At 38.9% G+C, this 8,988-nt stretch overlaps 1 protein-coding gene across 6 annotated transcripts in view; it reads left to right on the top strand.

Annotated features, from left to right (window-relative positions):
• ANKRD11 (ankyrin repeat domain containing 11) overlaps window positions 1-8,988 on the top strand; it is a 224,623-nt gene that overhangs the window by 26,926 nt on the left and 188,709 nt on the right. For 5 of the 6 annotated variants that reach the window (XM_035116920.2, XM_035116923.2, XM_035116921.2 and 2 more), the window contains exon 2: window positions 9-88. The exons of the other annotated variant lie outside the window; for it this stretch is intronic. The gene's annotated coding sequence lies outside the window, so the exon portion shown is untranslated. The remainder of the gene's footprint in view (window positions 1-8; window positions 89-8,988) is intronic. 6 annotated transcript variants of the gene reach the window in all.

Below are 8,988 nucleotides of genomic sequence, written 5' to 3'. Positions count from 1 at the left end.
TCTTTCAGAATACAGAGCTTCTTTGGAGACATCTCTTTGTTGGATTTTATCCATGTCCTGCTAACCACTACTTTCAGCTATGGAATCGGTAACTATTTTATTGTGTGTCCCCCCCAAGCACTCCTGCCTCCCTTTTCAGTGGAATAGCTTTTGTAATAGCGAATACAAAAACAAAATATGGCTATGAATCATGATAGTGATTTTTCATTTATTATTCTTAAAATGTAAAAATTTAATAGGTTTTGATAGAGTAGCTGTGTTAGAATCGGTTTTATAGTGCAGGTGAAATGTCTTCAGCTTATTAAGAAACTAGTTTTAGTTGCAGTGCAATGTATAACAACATAACAAATAAGGCCTGAGGGTGAACTTCCCTGCAGTACCTGACAAAGGTTTTGTGGGGAAATTACAAATACAGGCTATGGCTTTTATTTTATCACCAAAACACATATTGGGTAAGTTATCATCTCAGGGAAACTTTCTGATTTAGATGCTTGCATAAAGCAGCTCTGTGGCATTTTTCCTCTGCAAAGACACTGTTGAATCAGCAGCCAAGGACTACCATAAAGCCTGCCTTGTAATTAGGCACTTGGCTGGTTACCTGTAGCACTGTAGAAATTGGAGTTCTTGGTGAAGTCCAGAAATAAACAGTAAATTGCAAGAACTCGGGCCAGGAGGAAGATGGATTTCAAGTAAGTCTTCAAAAGGTTTTATTTATGTAATGATAAGATGAATTCAAATCGGAATCAATTCCAGTATGATAGTGAAGCAAATAAAAATTAATTCCAGTGTAAAAATCCCAGGACAAGGCCCTGTTTCGACAATTCTTCATCAGCAATGTTCTAATGGTCAGAGTGTACCAAGTATGTTTGCCGAATTGTTGAAACAGGGCCTTGTCCTGGGATTTTCACACTGGAATTTATTTTTATTTGCTTCACTATCATACTGGAATTGATTCCTATTTGAATTCTTCTTATCATTACATAAATAAAACCTTTTGAAGACTTACTTGAAATTCATCTTCCTCCTGGCCTGAGTTCTTGCAATTTACTGTTTATTTCTGGTTACCTGTAGCAAGCAACAACAATTAGCTGACAATCCTATTACAGTACAGTGGTACCTTGGGTTATGTACCTGATTTGCTCGGGGGTGTGGTACGTAACCCGAAAAGTACACAACCCGAACAACCGTGAAAGCGCGCTCCTGTACAGAACGCTTCTGTGCACGGCGAACCCGGACGTAAACACTTCCAGGTTTGCTGAGTTTGTAACCTGAAAAGTACGCAACCTGAAGCCTACATAACTTGAGGTACGACTGTACATGCAAGTTCTCCACAAATGCACCTGCATGCAACACAAGGGAAGAAGGGGAAATTATTGGAGTCACTATTCTTAGAAGTAAAATTTGTAGAACATTTTCAGTGTGAATAAACAAGGTTTACGTAACAGTGGTGACCAAGCAAAAAGAGTAGTCCAGTTGTGTACCATACTACAAGACCTGCCTCCTGTGTCTGCTCATACAGCTCTCCCTCTGATCCAGATTGAATCTGTCAAAGCTTATACATACCCCACACCCCATGGTGCTAACAGAGACCCAGCGGTGAGAGGCAAACTTAGTTTCTTGTTCCTGAAAGGAAAAGGTCTTTCCCTACTTCTGGAGGATGGAGAGAAATGTCAGCTATTTGGTTAAACTGGGGATTGTTTCCTTACTGTAGGTGAGAAGTTTCATACTGAATAATGTTCTCTCTCAAGGACTTTTTCTAGGGTAGTTTTTACCAAAAAGAGATAATTAGTGAATGTGATCTAGGATTTAATTTGACATTATCAGGGTGAAATGTAATCAGTTAACAAGAGTAATGTTTAAACTTGGTGATTAAGTTTCTAATTAAAAGAGGATTCATTAAAATCAAGTCTGGACTTGGTTTGAGCTTTTAAAAATTCTGCACCTTCAGATGCACCCAAAATCTCTATAAGAGTTTGCTAAAAATATGTGTTGCAAGTTTTTGTCACTGCTGACAACTTTCTGAAGCCTGTCAGTGGTGCACCTGTCTCAGCAATGACATTGAGATGCATCTTCTGATGTGTGTCTCATGTCAGTTAACAAAACATTGGAAAAGACTGGGATAAAAAGCTGTTTCCTTAGCTTTGATGAGGTATTAGCAACAGTAGCTTCTTGCCTTTATTGTAATTAGTATGATGATACAATGCACCCATGGTCGATTGCAGACCCTTATTCAAGAGTAATGATAGGGGTAAAACCTGCTTCTTGGCAGATGGTGTAACTGAGTGTCCTAGTAGTGCATACCAGTGTCCATCACTGCCATTTAGGACAGTTGGTGAGATGGGCCCTTTTAGGGCATTCCGTTATGAATTGTTGTTGACTTGCAGTTTGTTCATATTAGATTTTTTAATGTTTTTAATTTTTTAATGTTTTTTTTTAATGTTTGCGTGTTTATTTTATAAGTATTAATCCTTTGGAGAGCAAATAAGAAAAAATGGTAGAATGTTGTTTTCGTGTGGAACAACTAGCATACACACTTGGAATAGTAATTAAAATCTGAATGTTTTAGATAGAATTCTTTAATATTTCACACAAAAAGGTTTCTGCTCACAAGAGACTTGGAGAGCAGAATATTGCTGCTTCAGAGCTCAAAGGTGTATTGAAAATTTTATCACTTGTGTCATCACTATACTTGTGCATGTGTAGATAATTTTCCTTACTGCAGATGGCCTTAATGAAATTGTCTTAAAAGTGGTGGTTGGAGCATAAATTTTAATTTGTCATGTTGAAATTAGGTGTGCATTCTTCCCTTCCAGTATTGAATACCCAATAAGTAACAGTGCTAATTTCCACCTGCCACTAATGAATGATAAGGGCTTATTTGCCCAGAGTGATGCTTTTGTTGTTATATAGAAATTAAGAATGTTTTCAAATTCTTGGAAAGCTTATTGAGTACTTGCATATCCTTGAGTTGGGGCAGAGTGCAAGACTGTCCAGTGAATTCGAAGTGTGGTACTTGATTGCAGAATTCTTCATGGCCGAGATATTGCATAATCTGTGACCAATAATATGATGGCTGTGTGTTAGTGCTGGAATTTCTGTGAAAGAATATGTTCTAATGAAGCTGGAGTTGTGGCAGTTTTATGTTCTTTGGTGACATCTATGCAGTTACTTCTATGCAATATTAGTGTCTGAAGTGTATATAGGCTTCACCTTAGCATTCTTTCTTTTAATAAAAATTGGGTCATGTGTAAATTAATGGAAAGTGGAATAAAAAAAAATGCAGCGCAGCCAAGTCACTGTATACTACACGTATACCACAGTAATGAATATGCTCTGTGTCTGTATTATTTTCTTGTTGAAAAGCATTTAGGCTTCCAATGTTTCTGTACTGTTGAGTTTCTTGAAGAAGCATGATAATCTGGTGCATTTCTGTAGCACAGAATTCTAGTGTAAGCTGGCAGCTGGTTAAATTCTCAATACTCACATTTTTCATCACAGAAATTGACAGATCAACACTTCTGAGCAGGAGTGAGATTGTGATGGTGGTTTTGGATGTAGTATTTCACAGAGTTCCTAATGAATATGTAGGTGTTTAGGGAAGCTTTTAATATCTGAAGGACTATTGTATTTTAATCTTTTGTTGGAAGCAGCCCAGAGTGGGGTATAAATAACAACAACAACAACAACAACAACAACAACAACAACAACAACAACAATAATATTAAAATGATGAATATGGTGGGGCTGCTAAGCAGAATTGTTTTCCAAGCTTGAGTCTTGCCTTGTTCTGACCTTCCGAGAAGAACGCTATTGTGAAGCTGAGCTAGATAGTAAAAATGCAGTTTCAACACATGCTTTAAGAATTGAATTGTCTTCGGAAAACTAACATTTTACAATGAAGATAGAATTGCTTAGACAAAATGGGGCCAGATCTTGGTATTTATTTAACTCAGGTATTTTCCATTTGTGGCACTTCAGCTTGGATGCATTAACATTTAAATATTTACTGATTCTTGACTGCATAGGGAAAGGATTTTTAAAATCAGGATCTTTCACAACCTTGAGTTAGATTTCACTCTCCTTTCCTGAATACATTTTTAGATGCATAAGGTAACAAAAATGTTTCGTTAATCCAAATTTTAATGATGAGTGAACCTTTGCAACCTAGTCACTTTTAACTGTAAAGTCAACATCCTTGAAGAGGCCAATAAGTTGAATGTAGCTTTCATACTCTTTGAGCTTTGTCTTCCACTGGGCATAAGTGAGATTTACTTGTTTAAATTGTATGTATTTTTGAGGTTTTCCTGTAATTGTATTTTTTGCAACTATATTTGTTAGGGACACTGCCAGAGAATGTGTATGAGTGGCCTATCCAATGGTGAGAATCCACTGTTCACTGTTTACTTTAAAGATTGTTACCAGAATATGTGAAACTCTTTTTCTAGTCTGTGGTAGTATAGCTTCTAATCTTTGCCAAAGGGAAATACTTGTATTATATACTCCTCAGAATATAGTATTTGAAAAACTATCTCAAAGTTGTGGAGCAAACTTGCTATAAGTTGCTTCAGTGGGTAGGACTTGAGCTAAAATTCAAATTCAAATAGTATTCAAATTGGAAGAAAAAGATTTAAACTAAACATTAGGAAGTACAAGCTGATCAACAATGGAACAGATTGCCTTGGAAGCTGGTGTTACTTAGAGGTTTTTAGGCAGAGGCTGGATGGCCTCCCCATCATGGAGGTTGTAGTACTATAGTGGATTTTCAGCATTGGCAGGAGTTGCAGTAGATGGCATTTGACATTCCTTCCAACCTTAATTCTCTGCATTTTTAAAAATGAAGCTTTAAGGTATGTTTACAGACATGGATGAACATTTGTAGCTGATAAAACATTCTGGAGATCCCAGAGAAGCTGTGGCCAGGTTGGGATTTGGTGCCGCCCCAGTGGACAATAGGCAACATTGTATAGTAAAAAAGCTTTAAAAAAGAATAAAGGAAGCTGCTTGTCTTACTCCTCCTTTATTCACTCCTCCCCCCTTTGCTTCTCAGAAAGCTGTCATTTCTTTCTGACACCTGTTGTTCACCTTTCAGGCTGGTCATTTCCTTGTTTCTTTTACCGCCTGTTGATTTCCCATCTGTGTTTAGTCTTATCTTTAGTTCTTCTCTTCAGTGCTGCTTCCGCCTCTGTGGTGGTTTCACTCATTTTTGCTGCCTTTTAAGCCATTAGTTCCTTTTACAGTATTTACAGTCCTTTTCCTTGGTAGAGCATCTTTCCAAGGTAAAAGTGATTGCTTAAACAAAATCCTATACATAGGATCTAGTCACTGTAAAAATAATAAGTATGGAGGAGTGTGTGTAAACTAAACAAAAACGTAAATACATTTACTATCCTTCTCTAAGGATAGTGCACATTGCATATGAGGTATGACATAGCAGTTGTATTCAGGGGGAAGACTGATGTCCTATGAACGCATGGAATGCAGCAACTGTGCCAATGCTAAGCAGGCATTGTCTGAATGGAAAATTGTTGGGGGCGCCTCATGTACAGTCTCCTGAGTTTTGTGGAAGAAAAACTGAGTGGGCCATAATGTGCTTCTCACAAAACATTTATTGTTGTATATTCTCATAACATATGAACACACAAAAGTGGCTCATGAGGCCTAGATGTTATTTTTATTCCCGGATGTAAACATGTTTCCTCCTTGTCCTTTACTATTACATAATTTATTGAGGAGAGCGTGGACATGGTGCACGAGCATTTTATTGCTCCGAGGCAGATCAAATGACAATTTTTGGAGGAGGTGTTCAGTCAGTCAGGGGGAGACAGCCTGTAAATAGTTATATGGAGTGGTATGTGTGTCTGATAAACAGGTATGAGAAGGGAAAGTTCAAATGGCCTTCGTTTGGTTGAAATATTGAGGAACTCAAATTGATTCCTTCCGCTACATTAACAGTTACCCCAGTGTTACTGCATTGGATCTATTTTTGATGTGAAATCCCTTCTATGGTATAATCCTGTTCTTCTTTAGAACTAAGTCCCACTGAGTTAGTAGTTTACTCCACAGTAAATGTGTTTAGGATTGCAGCCTTAATTTTCTGGTCCACAGGTGTCATTCTCTGTTGTTTACATAGACCCCTCAAATGCTTGATGCAATAAGATGTTGCTAAGTTTGGAATGTAAATTATGTGAAAATGGCTCTTAAATTTTGCTTGCTGAATGCCAGATGAAGTGACAGCCATTTCTGTTGTTATTACATGAATATATTCAGGTTGCTGAGTTAATTAAGAAACACTGTTCATTCAATGTGTGTGTAAATAAAGGAATTTTTGGAATCGAAATTTGATTTTAAAGGGCACATCTGACACTGCCAGTACTGAAATTAGGAGCAGTACCAGCACCCATAATTGTGTTGCTTATAACAAACAGAGGTAGACATGTTATTTCTGATGTCTAGGGATGAAGTGAACTTAGAAAAGAACTGGATAAAATAATTCTAAATATGGCCATTCACATATTGCTGTAGGCTTATTTCTTGCATTTCATCTTTTTATGATGATGAAAAGGCATAAACCTTGTGTACTGTGCTTTCCAAGCTGAGCACACCACAGAGGATGACTTGATTAAAATCATATGTGACAAGTTAACATTTTAATGACTAATGCTGCTATGGATCTTGGGAGTGGATCAGCTAATTTTAGTTTCTCTCTCCAGAGGCAGAGCTAGAAAATTGAAGAGTCATTTGGGGCCACTATTCCCAATCCTGCATGGTGGAACAATCAGAGTTGCGTTTCCTTTTTCTGCAGCATTCTTTTCTACCTTCTTTCAAATAGCAAAATGATTGGTGAGACTGTACTGTTTTCAGCCTAGAGGGGAAGCTGTCCATTACCTCTGTGCTGCAAATTTAACGCTCAGCCAACCTATCCATTGGTAGTTAGTAGTTTCAGATCTTTGGCCCATGAGCCTAATTGGCCCTCCAGGACTTCCCATTTGTCCCACAAGGCTGTTTCGGCCAAGCCACACTCACCTACCCTACACATAATGTCATGTATGATGTGTGGCAGATAAAAGACCAAGGCTCAGCCAGTTGGGTTTTGCAGCCATCAGCGATCACCTCACCTGATTGCCAATTGCTGCCTAAATACATAAAATTGGGGTGAGGCGGTGGCGGGGAATAGGTGAGGTTTGGTTACATCAAATGATCTATGCCAGGGACGGCCAACTCCCAAGAGACTGCAATCTACTCACAGTTAAAGACTGGAAGTGTTTTTTTTTGGGGGGGGGCTTCAGGTCAAAGTTGTTTGAGCTTTTTTTTTTTTTGGAAGGAAGGAAAGGCCTGGTTTTTTTGGGGGGGGGTGAAGGGCGAAAATGTTGAGCTTTTTTTAGGGGAACCAAACTTGTTGAGCTTCTTTGGGGGGAACCAGGTAGAGGAGGAGGAGACAAGCATGAACAAGAAAGGGGCCCTTTTTCCAGCAGTGGGACACTTGGAGGCAGAATGCAGAGGCCATTGCAGAATGGAGGCAGAATGCAGAGGCACTTGCAGCCTGAAACCAGAGGCGAGAAGAAGAAGAGGAAGAAACAGCAAGTGCCTGGTTGGAAAGAAGCAAAAGCAACCATATATTCCTAGGGCATAGGAGAGTGGCTGGCACATCAGTGAACCATTTATAGGGGGAAAGGGAAATGTAGGGTCCCAAGGGCAGGGTCCATGGTTTGTAAACATACTCTCTAACCCACATAGGAAAAGTTTTGTTTGCAGCTAACAGGTGGATTCTTCGTTACTACCAGTGTAAGTAAGCATGGGATCCTTTGATACTGAATTTACCCCAATGAGCCCTATTGAGACAGATGAGAACAAACTTTTTGTGCAATAAGACTTGGACGTTTTGGGACACTTTAGTTCGCATAGGTCTCCTCAACATGACTACACCTGCGTTTCAGATCCCATTGACTTTTGCTTAATCTTGTGTGGTTAGGTTAACATGGTAATTGTTCAAAGTTATTTAACCATTCTGCTTATTCTTTGGCAGTGATAAACTTATTACTGCAGTCTTGCAAGAAGTAGACTTGCTCTTTGTGTTGTACAAAGAGAATAAAATCCATTTGTTGTACTTAGCAGTCTTTTTTTTACCTCATTCTTGCAGTCTTGCCAATATCCTGTATTTGTTTTTCACAGGAAAGCTTTTAACTTTTCCTTAATGCAAGTTGAGTTGTGATAGCTTCTGCTTGTTTTAATGTTTTGCTGTTGTAATACAAGGCAAATATGCTCAGGCACTAAAGCTAATTTTTCAGTTAGTGAAAAAGTTACTTTTCTCTCTAACTTTTTGGAATGTTACTTTGAATTAGATCAAGGGTTTTGTTGGACTTTGTTGATGCTCAGTTTGAAGTGAGAGTGCATTTTAGAACACAAAGCACTGTGCCAAGACTATGCATTACAGGAGAAGATGAGCAGTGACAGAGAAACTTGGCTGCCATTACTGGCCTCTTCAATGAAGAGACCCTGATATGCTTTCAAGGTACTCCAGGGCTGCCCTGAATGCAATTTGGAAACCAGCAATTTAAATTGTTAGTGTAATGTGGTGGGTATTCTAGTGGGTTGCCACCTTTGTTGTTGTTTAGTCGTTAAGTCATGTCCGACTCTTCATGACCCCATGGACCAGAGCACATTAGGCACTCCTGTCTACCACTGCTTCCTGCAGTTTGGTCAAACTCATGTTCGTAGCTTCGAGAACACTGTCCAACCATCTCATCCTCTGTCGTCCCCTTCTCCTTGTGCCCTCAATCTTTCCCAGCATCAGGGTCTTTTCCAGGGAGTCTTCTCTTCTCATGAGGTGGCCAAAGTACTGGAGCCTCAGCTTCAGGATCTGTCCTTCCAGTGAGCACTCAGGGCTGATTTCCTTAAGAATGGATAGGTTTGATCTTCTTGCAGTCCACGGGACTCTCCCACATTACTCAAACCAAATTGAGGCCAATGCTCCATTTTCTAATTTATATC

Source organism: Zootoca vivipara, chromosome 6 (genome assembly GCF_963506605.1).
Source record: "Zootoca vivipara chromosome 6, rZooViv1.1, whole genome shotgun sequence".
Taxonomy (NCBI): Eukaryota; Metazoa; Chordata; class Lepidosauria; order Squamata; family Lacertidae; genus Zootoca; species Zootoca vivipara.
The sequence above is the reverse complement of the archived record's forward strand: the minus strand, read 5'-3'. Positions and strand labels throughout refer to the sequence as shown.